Source organism: Peromyscus californicus, unplaced genomic scaffold (genome assembly GCF_007827085.1).
Source record: "Peromyscus californicus insignis strain IS unplaced genomic scaffold, ASM782708v3 Scaffold_12__1_contigs__length_115047231, whole genome shotgun sequence".
In the NCBI taxonomy this organism is placed as follows: Eukaryota; Metazoa; Chordata; class Mammalia; order Rodentia; family Cricetidae; genus Peromyscus; species Peromyscus californicus.
In genome coordinates, this window is record NW_026294413.1 from 102,534,286 (window position 1) to 102,550,837 (window position 16,552).

Genomic DNA, 16,552 nt, shown 5'->3' on the forward strand with positions numbered 1-16,552 from the left:
CCAGACACCTCCAGTGTGATAATGAATTCTCACTGTGAACTTGGCAGCATTTTCAATCACTTAGGACACACATCCCAGGAAATGTCTATACATGCATTTCCAGATGTTTTACTGAGAGTCGAAGATACACTACAAACATGAGCTCCATGTTCCTGCTGAATAAAGAGGGGAAAGAAGTCTGATGCATAAGCTCTCTTGCCTTGACTGTGGACACTAGGACAGGCTGTCTCACACTCCCACCTCTGCCATTGCCGCTGCTCTAACCTCTATTACATTCCCCACCATGATGGACTGCACCCTCAGACTGTGAGCAAGAATAAATCTTTAGTTTACCTTTCTCATTAGTTGACCTTTCTCAGGCAATTTTAATAGTAAGAACAAAAGCAATTGATGCATCTAGTTTTCTTAGATGCACAGCCCTCTGTATTAGTAATCTACATAAGTCTATTGTACAGAGTGAGGCTTTGATTGGAACAAAACATATTATTCTGGATTTGTTGCCATCACACTTGGAATCTAAACCCATGTCTATTACAGTTTATTACATAAAGCTTCTGTTTTATGTTCTTCAAGATCACACATTGCTGAAGCCCTTGACCTCTAAGAGTTCTTGGTGGTTTAACAGTAGCAAACTAACAATAAAGCACTCTCCTATTTCAATATATTGTTACTAACTAAACAAAGAAATCCTGGGCTGAATGAAATCATCTGGGGCTGAGCAGATGTGATGATGTTACAATGTCAGAAAATGGAGAAAGATCACAGGAAGGTTGTAGTCACTAAAGCCTGCATAATGGGCAAATGTGGCTTCTGCCAACTCCTCAAAGAATGTCTCCATTTCTTCTCATGAAGTGTAGGAGTTTACAGATTCAGGAGGAAAGAAGAAGAAGAGAAACTTGGAAAACACGGGATTATCATGGAGTTTCGATGAAATAAATCTTAGATGTATAGAGTTAATAAACATCATGATATTCATCTTGCCATTCATGTATGAATTCAATAAATATTTATTGAAAATGCTGCAATGCTTATTTAAAGTAAGGAATAAATAATGTAAATATCAACCGGGCATTGGTGATGCACGCCTTTAATCCCAGCACTGAGGAGGCAGAGGCAGGCAGATCTCTGTGAGTTCAAGGCCAGCCTGGGCTACAGAGTGAGTTCCAGGAAAGGTTCCAAAGCTACACAGAGAAATTCTATCTCAAAAAAAAATGTAAATATCACTATTATGACAGAATTTATATCCAAGTAGAACATTATGAGAAATAAACACAGTTAATAAGCATATTATGTAGAATATTAGAAGGGGTTAAGAGAAAAATCATCAGATGAAAATGATGGATAACAGTGGTTGAAACCTTAATGCACTGCTCAGAGTGAGTGTCAAAAGAATGTGACATTTTAATACAACCTGAAAAAGCAAACTATGTATGAATCTGGGGAAGAAGCAAGTCAGAGAAAAGAATTTAAAAAAAATGTCTTTCTGGCTTGCCTACAACTAGATCTTATGGAGGCATTTTCTTTATTGCCTCTTAGATGACTCCAACTTGTATCAAGTTGACATAAAATTATCCAGCACATCCTCCTCCAGCCTCCTGAGTGCTAGGAGTCACAGCAGAGCCTGGAAAGAAGGAAAGGCTCAGAATACTCAAGGCTCAGAACAAGGTAGAATGTAGCAAAGGCAGGGCAGGGAATGGGGACACTTGCCTACTCAACAAAATTGAGGAGGACACTAAAATTTTAGTAAGTGAAGCATAAGACCCAATATAATATTTTAAATAATCAACATAACAAAAATAGATAAAAACATAAGAATTTTACACAAGACAAGATCTGGCTCTGCACTTGAACAACTTTGCCTTACCTGCTTCAAATAAAACTTGGTTTACAAAAGTAGATGGTCACTCTTGAGTCATGGTGTGAATTCAATCTTTTTAATGTTGTGCTAAACTATTGTTTGTCTCAATTATCAAATGTTGAGCAACCCTTTAAATTTTCCCCACCATACCAGCGCCTCATCTCTTTCATTCTGCTTCAGCTCTCAGGCTCAGGAATAGCCTTGAATGCATTAAAACATGAAACAATTTCCTGAACAGAATACCAATAGTGCAGGCACTATAAATGGGACCTCATGAAACTGAGAAGCATCTGTAAGGCAAAGGACACCATCAGTAAGACAATATGGCCCCAGAGACTGAGATAGATTTTCATTAACTCCACATCTGACAGAGTGCTAGTATCCAAAATAAATAAAGAACTCAAGAAACTAGACATCAACAAACCAAACCAATAATCCAATTTAAAAAATGGGATACAGTCTGTTGTGTGGGTATCTTTGTGGATTTCTGTGGGCCTCTCTAGCACTTTGCTTCTTCCTATTCTCATGTGGTCTTTATTTACCATGGTCTCCTATTCCTTGTTCTCCCTCTCTGTTGTTGATCCAGCTGGGATCTCCTGCTCCCCCAAGCTCTCTTTCCCTCAACCCTCGCCTTTCATTACCCCCACTCATGTCCAGGCTGTTCATGTAGATCTCATTCCATTTCTCTGTCATTGGGTGATCCCTGTGTCTTTCTTGGGGTCCTGTTTTCCAGGTAGCCTCCCTGGTGATGTGAGTAGCAGACAAGTCATCCTTGTTTCATGTCTAGTATCCTGCTATGAGTGAGTACATACCATGTTTGTCTTTCTGAGTCTGGGTTACCTCACTCAGGATGATTTTTTCTAGATCCATCCATTTGTCTGCAAACCTCATGATGCCATTGTTTTTCTCTGCTGAGTAGTATTCCATTGTGTATATGTACCACATTTTGTTTATCCATTCTTCAGTTGAAGGGCATCTGGGTTGTTTCCATGTTCTGGCTATTACAAACAATGCTGATATGAACATAACTGAACAAGTGCTCTTATGGTGTGGTTGAGCATTACTGCTGGCAGAGGTCGAGAGACAGCCTGAACTGACCTACTCTGGTGATGGGATGGCCAAACACCCTAATTGTTGTGCTAGAAACTTCATCCAACTACTGAGGGATCTGGATGCAGAGATCCATGACTAGGCCCCGGGTGGATCTCTGGGAGTCCAATTAGCGAGAATGAGGAGGGTTTATATGAGCGAGAATTGTTGAGACCAAGGTTGGATAAAGCACAGGGACAAATAGCCAAATGAATGGAAACACATGAACTATGAACCAATGGCTGAGGGGTCCCCACTGGATCAGGCCCTCTGAATGGATGAGACAGTTGATTGGCTTGATCTGTTTGGGAGGCACCCAGGCAGTGGGACCAGATCTTGTGCTCATTGCATGAGTTGGCTGTTTGAAACCTGGGGCCTATGCAGGATTGTTTGGCTCGGCATGGGAGGAGGGGACTAGACCTACCTGGACTGAGTCTACCAGGTTGACCTCAGTCTGTGGGGAAGGCTTTGCCCTGGAGGAGATGGGAATGGGGGGGGGGGGGGTTGGGGGGAAGGTGAGGGGGACGGGAGGGGGGAGAACAAGGGAATCCGTGGCTGATATGTAGAACTAAATTGTATTGCAAAATAAATTAATAAAAAAAAAAAAAAAAAAAAAACAAAACAAAAAAAAAATGGGATACAGATCTAAACAGAGAATACTCAACAGAGGAATCTCAAATGGCTGAGAAACACACTTAAAGAAATGTTCAACATCCTTAGCCATCAGGGAAATACAAATAAAAAAAACTTTGAGATTCCATCTTACACCAGTCATAGTAGCTAAAATAAAAAATGCAAGTGACAGCTCATGTTGGTATGGATGTGGAGCAAGGGGAACACTCCTCTAATGCTGGAGTACAACTTATACAGACACTTTGGAAATCAACATGACAGTTTCTCAGAAAATTGAGAAACAATCTACCTCAAGACCCAGCTGTACTCCTGGACATATATATCCAAAGGACATTCCATTCTACCACAAGAACACTTGCTCAAGTATGTTCATAGCAACTTTATTTGTAATAGATGTCCCTTGACAGAAGAATGGATAAAGAAAATGTGGTACATTTACACAGTGGAGTATTACTCACCTGTTAAAAACAGTGACATCAGAAAATTTGCAGGCAAATGGATGGAACTAGAGAAAAAAAGTCATCCCAAATGGGGTAACCCAGACCCAGAAAGACAAACATGGTATGTACTCACTTACAAGTGGACACTAGCTGTAGAGGATAACCATGCTACAATCCACAGACCCAGAGAGACTAACTAACAAGGACAACTTAGGGAGTGACATAAGGGTCTCCCTTGGAAGGGGAAATACAGTAGATTTTGCTGGTGGACTGGGGACAGGTGGGGCTGGGAAGAGTAAGACATTTTCTTAATTAGTAATTGTTGGGGGAGGGCCCAGCCCATTTAGGTAGTGTCATCCCTGGGTTGGGTCCTGGGTTCTATAAGAAAGTAGGCTGAGCAAGCCAGTAAGCACAATTCCTCCATGGTTTCTGCTTCAATCCCTGCCTCCAGATTCCTGCCCTGCTTGAGTTCCTGTCCTGACTTCCTTCAATGATAAACAGTGATGTGGAAGCATAAGCCAAATAAACTCTTTCCTTCCCAGGTGTCTTTGGTTATGGTGTTTCAACACGGCAATATTAACCCCAAGACAGAAAGACTGCAAGTTTGAGGCTGGTCTAGACTACATATCAAGACTCCATTTCATTAAGCCATGAAGTGAATATATACCTCCACGACAAGAGTGCTTGCATAAGGGTAAGGCCCCACATCAACTGTTAGCACTGAAAAACAAAACAAAAAACTCTAATAATTATATCAGATACAATTTTAACATCAAAGCTCTCAGCAGCCATATTTGATGGAGCTGTGTGCATGTTCTAAGGATTTTGACTTAAAAATTTAGTATTGTTATTGTTATTGTTGTTATTCTGTGTGCCATGCAGAGGGACACACATGCCACACTGTGCCTGTGGAGTTGGCTCTCTCTTTTCACCTCTATATGTAATCCAGGGATTGAACTCACATCATCAGGCTTGTGAGCAAGAACCTTTACCCACAGTGCCATCTCACAGGCTCCAAGATTTTTGTTTTTTAATTGAAGAGGAAAGTAGCAATGCTGGAAAGTCTTCATCCACCTAATCTGACATCCTTTCAAAATGGATACTAAAGAGAGAAGAAATAAGGAGAATGGTCAAGATGGTGGTTCCTCTCTGACATAGGTCTGGGGGAATAAGTGTGTGGCTGTTAAGTGTTGGGTATTTTAGATTAAGATATTTAGGATGTTTTAGCTAGCCAAACGGTGCTAGTTACTAGTTGAGATTGGCATACAGACAGAGTCAGAGGAGAAATTTCATTTGGAGATACTAGGGTGCAGGTTCTTCGGAACCTCACAATAACTCATTTTCCTCTCCTTCTTCCAGACTCTTGGGCACTTGTTCTGAAAACCTGAGCTGGCAGCCTGTCTCTGAAGAAGGCATCTCATCTCTTCATATGATAGGGCAGCCTGTGATGTGGCAACCTTCTTTCTTTAATGTTCTCCTGTGCCCTAGGACTTTGCTTAAATACAAAGGAAATATAGTTCTGTACATGAAATACCCTTTGGAGTTTTGGGCTTTCATTCTTATCATGTTTCTGTGTAAAGATTGGAAGTTTATTGAGAGGAGAGGGTGGGGCCAAAATTTTAGTAATGGGATCCCATTATTTCCTAAAATCTGCTTCAAATTTTCTACCTGAATATAATGTGTGAATGAAATTATGATGTGAAGACCACCTTCAGAGGAGAAAGGCTGAGAGAGGGAGGGATTGGTTCTTCCCTTAGTTAGCTATAAAGGCTTATTATTCCATGTCAAAATCCCCAAGTTAGAATTTTCCCCACACTTTGAGTGTTTTATAAACATGGAAACATAACCACTTAAGTGATGCTGACTTTCAGCATTCATCTGGCTACTGTTTAAAACCGTGAAATCAAACTGTAGTCTGGCCTGACACATTGTCATAGCAAACAACACTTGCCTGTCATAGCTGAGAAGAGGAGATGGTTTATTCTGTTCTTTGTATCCTGAGAAGATATGGGCTGCTTAGCGTTGGGAAGTCATAGGAGTGGGTTCCGGAAAGTATGCAAGGGTAACTTTTAAACCTGTGTGATATTAATGTATCTACATAAATCTGACGAACTCCAATCCTGGGAAGTTTCCAGAACACAGAGAAAGTGGGGAGCGAGTTTGAACTCAGTTTTTCTAAGTGCTGAACTCCCACCTAGCACTGCAGGTTTTATGCATATCTATAAAGATGACTTGTCATTAACTGATCCTTTTGCCCTAGCTTTTGTTTTATAACTTAAGAACCATAAATAGTAAAATGTCTGTACGATGTGAAAACACAGAACTCTTTCTCATAGTACTTATTTTAAAAAGAGAAATATTTATATAATTTGAAGAGAAACTGGGGCTGAGTTATTTATTTTACACAAAATAGAAAATATTAGTGTCATGGAAATTTTAGGCTATTGTAATGAAGCCATTTAAAGGAAACAGCTGGTTTTTAATCAAATCTACATTATTGTGTAGTTTCCAGCCGCCATGTTGCCTGATTCTTTGTACTTTAACTGCTAAATTATTTTTCATTATTTTCTAAATTATTACCTTAGACTTTACACAATAATAAAAATAATACAAATCATGGAGAGAACAAATAAGGACTGATTGGAGGACATACACTTTAACCAAATATCTATTTCAAGTATTTAATGAAATCAGTAAATAGTTTGCTGTGCATATATACTATCATTGCTCTAGCAACTTCTCTGCAATGATATTAGTTTAAGAAATATAAGATATCAGAGAAGTCAGAAAGACTTTAACGGCATCTAACACATACTACACATACTGTCTAAGAGCAACGCTGACATTGAGCAATTGGTTTCAAAATATTTATTTCTCGACGTCTTTTTGAACCACAAAGGCAGACAGTTAATGCTACTTAAAATACTATGAAAATTAAAGATAAATATTCAGTTTCCCAAGCCAAAAAAGAAAACAAAAATTCTAATTCAGGAAACCTTAAAAAAAAAATCAACACAATTAGACTTGCAAACATCCAAGGGAAACATATGATAAACGGGTTTTACAGTGGTGCTGAATATTCATTGAATTATAATTCATGTGATTTGAATTTCCACAATATCTGCACTAACGATTGGAAAACTTAATATGATAATGGGGATAAAATAGATTATGAGCAGAATAATTGGGCAAATAATCGAGGAGACGAAGGGAGCTATTTTGGAAGATGATTTTTGCTGAGGGAGGAGGCAGAGTCCAAGGCAGACATGACAACTCAATGAGACACAATGTAAATGATGAAACCTTCCACAAAAGCCTTGGAGGAAAATGCTTTCCCCCACGGAGGGCTGATTTGTACTGGCCTCCAGGTGTAATATTACGTGCACTGATGAGCTGATCAACAGAACAGAACTTCTATCCAGCTGTAATCAAGAGTGATTGATGGTTGGGACAAAAAAAAGTTGATTATCATGACAAGTTCACTGATGCAGAGAAAATAAGCCCTGCTTGGGAAATGGATAGAATCTGTTCAGAGACTACTTCTGCAACCTTATTTAAAAAGGAGTCTATAGGAAGGTTAAAAGCCCCACCGACAGGGCCTGATCATCAATAAGCTGTATAAGAATAAGTTTGCCATACAGCCTTCTCTACACAGATCTTGATATAAAGGCTGCAAAGCTCATTTGTGCTCAGTACAGATAAGGTCCATATACAGATTTTTGCGTGATTATGCAAAAATCTCTTGTGTCTCAAAAGCATAAGAACAAAGCACACATGCCTAGAAAAGTGAACTCTTAGTCCAATGTGTCCTGCTTCCCGCTGTCGCATTCTGTACCCCTACATACATAAGAGTTTCCCACAGGACTGTAAGCTCTATCTTGATCAGGTTCAATTTGAGTCAAAACATTGATTTGGAACAAGACAACAGATGCTTGGGGCCTTATTCTGCATTTAAAGTAAGGTTTGTCTGGCTTCAAAACAGTTGAACCTGGAACAAAATATTTGATGTAAAACGAGTTTCTAAAACACTGCCTAGATTAGGCAGGACTGGTAGATCAGGCTCAATAGAAAAGTACATTGGTGGGTGTGTTTGATCTATACAGCAATCTGGGGAAATTTTGACACTTGGAAAACATAAATATGTGTTATCATGATTGCTCTAACTATTAATGCATAAAATAAGCCTCAGTTAAAAAAAAAAAAGAGCCAAGAGCCAAGAGCAAAGGTTAAGGTACAAACAGCCACAAAATCCAGATAATATACAATTCTGATTCGTCAATGTTCTTCGCTCCTCTATCCAGGAATGCAGCTCTGTTGCTCTAGTTTTAGGGCAGTAGTGAAACTGTTTTATAAGAAGTTAAAATAAATTATAATAAAACATAATACAAGGATATATATATATATATATATATATATATATATATATATATATATATATATATAGCCAGTGTCCCAAATTCAGAGTATCAGCAAATTACAAGGTGGTTCCCAAAAGAAATTTCACCCATGTATCACTGGCTAATGAGAAATAAAAGCACTATGCTCGAACTCAATCCCACTCTCTTAGTTATTTCAAGTCTTGGAACCTTTACACAGTCAACTACACAGTCTGCCATCTCTGTAGGTTCTCCATCTATGAAACCTACAGATGAAAAGAAAGACTATTTAAAACTTATAGTTTTATTTATTTATTTATTTATTTATTTATTTATTTATTATCTCTGTGTGTGAATGTGTGGGCAAGTGCACAGCATGGCATATATGTGGAGGTCAAAGCATAACTTGTGGGAGTTTGTTTCTCCTTCGGCCGTGTGGGTTCTGGGCATGGAAATCAGGTCTTCAGGCTTGACTAAATGTTCCTCTACCCACTGAGCCATCTATCTCCTCCCAGAAAACCTCTTAGACATTTATTTGCATTAATACAGAACTGCTTCCAGGGGCAGTCATAACGCTCAAAAATAGTTATTTCTCTGCTAATGGGAGACTTACTGGTCCTATGAAATATCAACTTCCTCTTTTTAGACATTTAAAATCTGATTTTCTATGTGTAGATAAGCAATTTAGAGAAATGTAGACTCTCAGATGTCTCTTTTCTCAGCCTATTCTTCATTTTATCCTCAGATGATGGAACTCTATCCAATTTAGACATTCTTGACTATCCCATTCCCATTAACTTGGATCCTTACACTTCCAATAGTCAGTGGCTTCCTTAATCCTCCTGTTGGGTTTCCTGGGCTCAGCAGTTAAGAGTACTGGCTGTTCTTCCAGAGAATCTATGTTCCTCTTCCAGCACCCACATAGTAGTTAACTACTGTCTACAATTCCAATTACAGGGACCCCACACCATCTTCTGGTCTATGTAGGCACCAGGAATTCACATGGCATAAGCACACACACACACACACACACACACACACACACACACACACACACACACACACCACAGGCAAAACATAAAAAAAGTATAAAAATAAATTTTTTAAAAGTTTTATTTTCTGAACTGTCCTGACAGCACTGGGTTTTCCACTCAAAAATCGGCAGCTAGTGCAGCTGAGAGACAAAAGGGCCCAAATGTAAACTTGGAGGATATGATCATCAATGGAGTCACCCAGGCATGTGGACATGCAGTCTGTCAGCCCACACCCCAGAGCATGGCTTACACAGGTCACCCAAGAACCCACTTACATTTTATCCAGCTGGCTCTCACACAGGTCTCTTCTTTGACAAGTAGATTATCCCTGACAGGAAATTGCTATTTAGAAGGAAATGGCACCTAATGAAAAGACCATGATGCTCAAGCCAAAACTGTAACTTACTGTGAGTCTCACAGACCAACAGATTCTCCTATGAAAGAGATGTGTCAAATCTGACTGATATCCACCTTAGAACACATCCCTCAGAAGGCTCTTCGGAGATGGCACCACCAATAACAAACTTAAAGAGTTGAAAAGTTTTTAATAAATGAATCATCACTATTTATTAAAAGGGAGAAATTCTTCAAGAATGGATAGCTTATATCGACATAAAAACAAATACTTCAATACTAAAAACAAAATAAAAAAAGATTAACCTTTCAAACAGAAGTGTATTGTCTGAAGAATAGCAAAGGTATTCCAAATTTGATGCTTCTTATGAGGTGATTTAACATTCGGGGGTGGGGGCACATGACTATATAATGTATCCCATAAAATAAAATGACCTTGGATTAGAGTTTATAATTCTTCGTGCCATATTGTATTTCATTTTAACATCACTAAAGTATATGGCTAGTAATTTAATTTTACTTATTATTGAGTTTTGAGATAGTGTCTCACTATACACCCAGGCTAGCATCAGACTCATCACATTCTCCTGCCTCAACCTCCAGTTCTGGACCTGACTTGTGAGGTGAGCCATTTTATCTATTTATTTATAAAATTTTTATTTTATTACATATATTTTTTGTGTATGTGGGCATATATATGTATGGGTACACTGTGTCATGAAATGTATGGGCAGAAGATAGGCCAAACTGTGGGAGTCAGTTCCTTCCTTTCACCATGTGGGAGCCAAGGATCAGACTCGGAAGTCAGACTTGGTGCCAAGCACCTTTATCTACTGAAATATCTGGTTGGCCCTTGGTTACTCATCTTAAGGCACAAGATTGTGAAACTTTTAATTCAAAGAGGAGCCCAAAGCAACCAGTTTCTAGGCAACAGTTGACAAGGTGTCTAATTCTGGTTGGTGGCTCTCCTGCCCTTTCCCTCTCTTCCCTGGTATTGTCTTCAAGTCTGGAATTGGTTGCACATTTCAAGTGCTGGTCATTAGGAACCTTTCTCCTACACATTTAGTAAGACTACAATATGGGCAAAGAATCAATGTACTTTTCTCAGCATGTTTATAGACAGCAGACACTACCAGATGTGGGCAAGGATTAATTAGAAATTTTTAAAAAAAATCTCAAAATGGAATTTACAATTTAAGAAGAAAAATGAAGTGCTAAACTATACAAAGATAAAGGTATAATATTTCACTTTATGCTTCACAAAATTTAAGAATGCTTGCAACATAGGTATTTAGTTGTTTTGTTTGTTAAGTAAGTTGGAGCTGGAGAGATGGCTCAGTGGTTAAGAGCACTTATTAGTCTTTCAGAGGACCTGGCTTCAGCACCTAGTATCCACATGCCAGCTCATAAACACCTGTACATCCAGTTTCAGAGGACCTTGTTCTGGAGACACTTGCATGCATGTAGAGAAGATTAACTCATGAAGGCACATCCACAGAAATATAAAAAATAAATATTTTAAAGGTAAAATGTAAATGGATAAGTCTTTGATATTGATACAACCATCAGTTTTTGTTTAAGTGGTATTTAAGCATCATCCCCAGATAATATTGATTTGAATATTAAAGAGATTTTTAACACATGATGTGAAGAGCAGGTAATTGAGTGATTTGATTACTTGGAAAGAAAAATCACTGCTAATGCTGACTTTATGAGCATTATGAAAACCTTAAACTGCTTAATTTCACTATATCCCTAGATTGAAAAATGTAGAACATGAGTAATAAAAATTCATAATATTAAGTAATTATTCATTATTAATATTTTCTACTTTACAACAGTATTGGGGAATCTATTAATGAAACTGGTGGTTATCTCAAACATCTTCCTTTATTAAAGGGTCAGAGGCTTCTGAGCCATGGTATCTTCTAATAATAGCCTGTTCCCTCTGTTGCTTCATCAAATAAGTTCCTAGAAGTAATTAATGTTTGATAGTCCTGAGTTGTAGCAGGAATGTTACTGCATTATAACTCAGGCATTTGAATTTGAACTTGTATTTAAACTGTCAATGTGGCTATTCTTGAATTGTGAGTGGGACTGAGTAAGAACCAGGAGTCTTTGTGGGTAAAGCTCACACTTTCTCCATACCAACTTTGAGCCCAAACATTAATCCACTGAAACTCAAGGCTGTCTCTCCAGAACAGTGTGGCTTATGAGGAATTACGCAGAGCTCTGACCATGCTACTTTGCAGCATCCTATGCAATGGGAGAACTAATAAGCAAACAACATGAGAGCATCTCTCTGTCTCTGCTCTTGACTATGGTTGTGATGTCTCAAGCTCTTGCTGCTGTGACTTCCCCACACTGATGGAGTATAACCTGGAATTGTGAGCTAAAACCTCTTTTCCCCATGTTGCTTTTTATGAGGGCATTTTATTATTTTGTCACTGCAACAGAAATGTAACCAGAACACCAGCTATTGGCCACCTGACTACTTACAAATCTCTTACAGTATGCCTTAGCTTGGCATAAGAACTTAGCAGTTTCTTCTGCCTCTAGCATACAATAAAACTCTGTTATTATGAGTTTGACTATAAAGACACATTTTATATTCCTTGGTTTGGAAACTGAGATCTTATTTCATGTTCTACAAACAATTATTAAATATTTGTTCTTTGTTTCACTTAATCATCTAATATCCATGTTAGCTCAGTTTTAAGTTATCTTTCAAAAGCATACTTACTAACTTGCTCAGGCCACATAAGAATTCATGCTTATTTTAAGACAATGATAACAAATTGAGCACATTACAACCTTTCAGCCTTTAATTGCATGTTTTTGTGTAACTCCAGTATATTCATATGAATATTAAAATATTTTATTCAGTAAAAAGTTTGTATCAAGAAAAGGCAATCTGATATAATTGAATTTAATATAGTTTATGACACTTTAAAAGCTATCTGCAGGGCCCTAGCTGGAAATTGTAGCATATAAAAAACAGGTATGTACAACATCAAACTGCATAGTTTTTAATATGAAGGGTTAAAAAATAAATAAAAGCTTAGAGAGGGAGAGGAAATTGAATTTTCATGATCCAGAGATGAAAAGAATTGTAAGCTATTATTTTCACTAGAAAGGGAAGAAGCTTTGAAATGTAAAAAGGCTCCTGTGGCAAAAACACTTTCCTAGTGACAGAAAATTCAATCAAGCATACAAGTGAATTACAGTGTTGCTCCAGAACATTCCATGCTTAAAAACAGAAACAAGAAAATAAAATCCAGATTACCTAGAAAAAACAAATGGGCAGTGGTTTGGGGATTAGGATGGGATTCCTTGGTATTAAAATATTATGATACCATATACATGTATGTTGATCTTAAGTTTTCTCTATATAGGGATTGCATTATTATAATGTTATCAACTGATAAATTTAGTTGATATTGCCATTCAGCATCTAAATAGTTCATTAAATTAGTATTTTAGAATACTGCAGGTTAGTAAGTACACAACCCCGTTGCTTCCCTGGCCTTACTTCTCACTGACGCATAAAGGTACAAGGGTAATTTTACATCTCTAAGAGAAGGTTAATTGTTACATTTTAATTCTGCAATAATTGTATCTTATTAGTAAAATGTGGTGAAATTATTGCCTTTTTATTTTTTTTTTTTTTATTTTTTTTTTTTTTTTTGGTTTTTTCGAGACAGGGTTTCTCTGTGTAGCTTTGCGCCTTTCCTGGATCTCGCGCTGTAGACCAGGCTGGCCTCGAACTCACAGAGATCCGCCTGGCTCTGCCTCCCGAGTGCTGGGATTAAAGGCGTGCGCCACTTTTTAAAATCAGCATTAGATCTTTATATTTAAAAAGAAAAGAAAACTGTTGTTTAAAAAATTAACCCTCAGGTGGCAAGATGGCTTAGAGGGTAAAGGTACGTGCCATCAACCCTGAGGACAAGGCTTGAATTCTTGGGACACACATGTTAGAAGGAAAGATTGACTCTGACCTTCACACCCATGTTGTGACAAATGCATGCTCATTCACATACATGTGTAATTAACTAAACAAATAGAATAAAAATCATTTAAATATTAATCCTATATGGTGAGATTACATCAAATATTAAAAATAAATGAAAATCTAAGAGCAATGAAAGTATAGGAGCTTATAAAACACAGAGTTCATTTGCTCTGTGTTTTATAATTTCGGGGCTATAAAGTTAATGTCCATAATATGCAGTTGGAATCCTGGTCAGACTTTCTCAGAAAGCATCCATGGTAGAGAGCAACCTCTAAAGATGGCTAAAATTTCTTCCCTTGAAAGTAAACAAGTGATATATGACATGGAAAAGTGGGGTTAAGTTAGCAGATTCAATTAAAGTTACTAGTTGGTTGAATTGAAAATGAGGCAATTATCCTTGCTGTGGGATGGTCACTGTGTTGTGTTGCTCTGATTGGTCAATAAATAAAATACTGATTGGCCAGTAGCCAGACAGGAAGTATAGGCGGGACTAACAGAAAGGAGAATTGAGAGATCAGGACACTGCCAGCCGTCGCCATGACAAGCAGCATGTGAAGATGCCGGTAAGCCAAGAGCCACGTGGCAAGGTGTAGATTTATAGAAATGGATTAATTTAAGATGTAAGAACTAGATAGCTAGAAGCCTGAGCCATTAGGTCAAACAGTTTAAATAATATAAGCGTCTGTGTGTTTATTTTATAAGTGGGTTGTTGGACTGCCGGGGCTTGGTGGAACCCAGACAGAAAACTCTCCAGCTATATATCCTGGATTATTAGGTTGGCCCAGTATGATCTATTGATATGCAGGAATTGGCAGAAGAGTCAAAGCAACTGAATAAAGAACTGAACACCCCTCTGATATCTAGAGAAGTGGAGAGGCTCACTTCTGGAAGCCTCTATGAACTGGAAACCAGAAAGAACTATGTTCTTCTACATAGCCCTTTGTAGCAACAAAATCCTTTCAATATGCTGATAATATCCAGAGAGGCTCATGTTAGACTTCTTGCCCCCAGAACAATGAGGTGACATATTTGTATTTTCCCCAGTCACAGTGCAAATAGAAAACTAGTATACATACTGTCTAGTCATGGATCAAGCCTGCAGTGGTTAATGATGACCCAGAGCTATAAGCCCCAATACAATTCCTTTGATCACATGTCATACTACAAAATTGTCAGAATGGTAGCCAGCTATCCATGTGGACCTCATGCCTAGAAACACTGTTAGCAAAATAAATGGCTATCGTCCTTTTAATAAGAAAATGAGATTATATTGGTGAAAAGAAACATGGTAAAAAGTTCTTGTATTACCTTCTACAGGTTAATGTTAACAATGATATTTGTGAATGTAAAGGTCACTTAAAGTTTATTGGGTGACATTTTTAGTTCCTAGTCATGATTGGGATATCAATCTAGGGGAATAGAAACACCTTCCCAAATTGGAACCATCCCCTAGAAATGCTGAATGGCTCATTACTGGGAATGATCAATCCAAAGCCCTTGCCTGATGTGGCAAGTAGAATTCTTGTACTCAGTGCAAAGGTCAATGGATGCTAGGTCTAATGATCTTGAAGTATCCTTCTGACTGTGGAAAATATTGATAGTGAAACTGTTGGAAGATGGAGGTACTAAAATGGCCTCATCACATGTGAAAAGCTGGCAGCTTGGTTTAGGGGAGGCTTGTCATCTTTATCTGGTAATTTTCAATGTAAAATTTCAATTCAATATAAGTGGAACAGGAACTAAGCAAAAGCCACTTTCAAAAAATAATGGTGACAGAAATGTGTTTTCATTTACCCAGTGTTCAGAAAAAAGCTCACAGCTTACAACACTGGTTTCGAGTCTTAGAAACAAAAGGACCATTTCTGAAACAAAAGCCTACCATGGAACAAATAACTTTAATCACATCATTTAAGTCTTTAGGAATTTAAAACTTTGTATAATCTGTTATGAAAAGTATAAGTTGAACACATAAATGAAAATTAAAATAAATACAATGTTAACTCACAAAGAAGCAAGGAGTTCACAACTCTTATTTACATGTTAGAAGGATGCTACATTTTTATAATGGCTAGAAGAAATTATTACAAATCATTGTTTTATAATATGTTATTTTTAATGAATTAAGCAACTCTGATAAACTTTAGTTCCAGTCAAATAAAGATGCTCAGCTTTTAAAAAGCAAATAAAATTTAAAAACATTAAAAAAATCCTTTCCAAAGAGATCATGTGTGCTTAGTGTCTAGTTTTAACCAGTTAATATATTATTAGAACCATTCAAGTGAAGCTGTGGGTTGGGGTTTCTGCTCTGGCCAAACTCTCATGTTGAAATCCTAATGCTTGAGGTGAAGCATTAGGAAATGAGGCCTTTGTTAATGTGATCATGAGGGCAGAAACTGGTGTTCCATGGAGCTGCTTAATCAGTCTGCCTTGTGGAAGCCTGGTGAGAATGTATCACCTACAAGCCAGGCAGCAGATCTTTGCCAGACTTGGAAATTGCCGGCAGTTTAGGCTTGGGCTTCCCAGCCTCTGGAACTAGTAAGTTTCATTTATTATGAACTACCCAAGTACCCCAGGAGAAGTCTATGAAGTTCAAATGCTTCAGGGCAAGTCTAGGCAGACACCCTTCTTTCAAGTCAGCAAAAGGAATGTTTGAACTGCAAACAGAAGACTTGAGTTCCATTACCTAAGAAATCCTCACATAAAATGAACTGCTCTGCTCTAGAAGAAATGAGCCATTTGTCTAGGCTCCGTGTATT

The 16,552-nt window shown here is 37.9% G+C and overlaps 1 protein-coding gene across 5 annotated transcripts in view; it reads right to left on the reverse strand.

The window, feature by feature from the left end:
- Positions 1 to 16,552, reverse strand: part of Znf385d (zinc finger protein 385D) — a 957,149-nt gene that overhangs the window by 134,437 nt on the left and 806,160 nt on the right. The gene's annotated exons all lie outside the window — the stretch shown is intronic.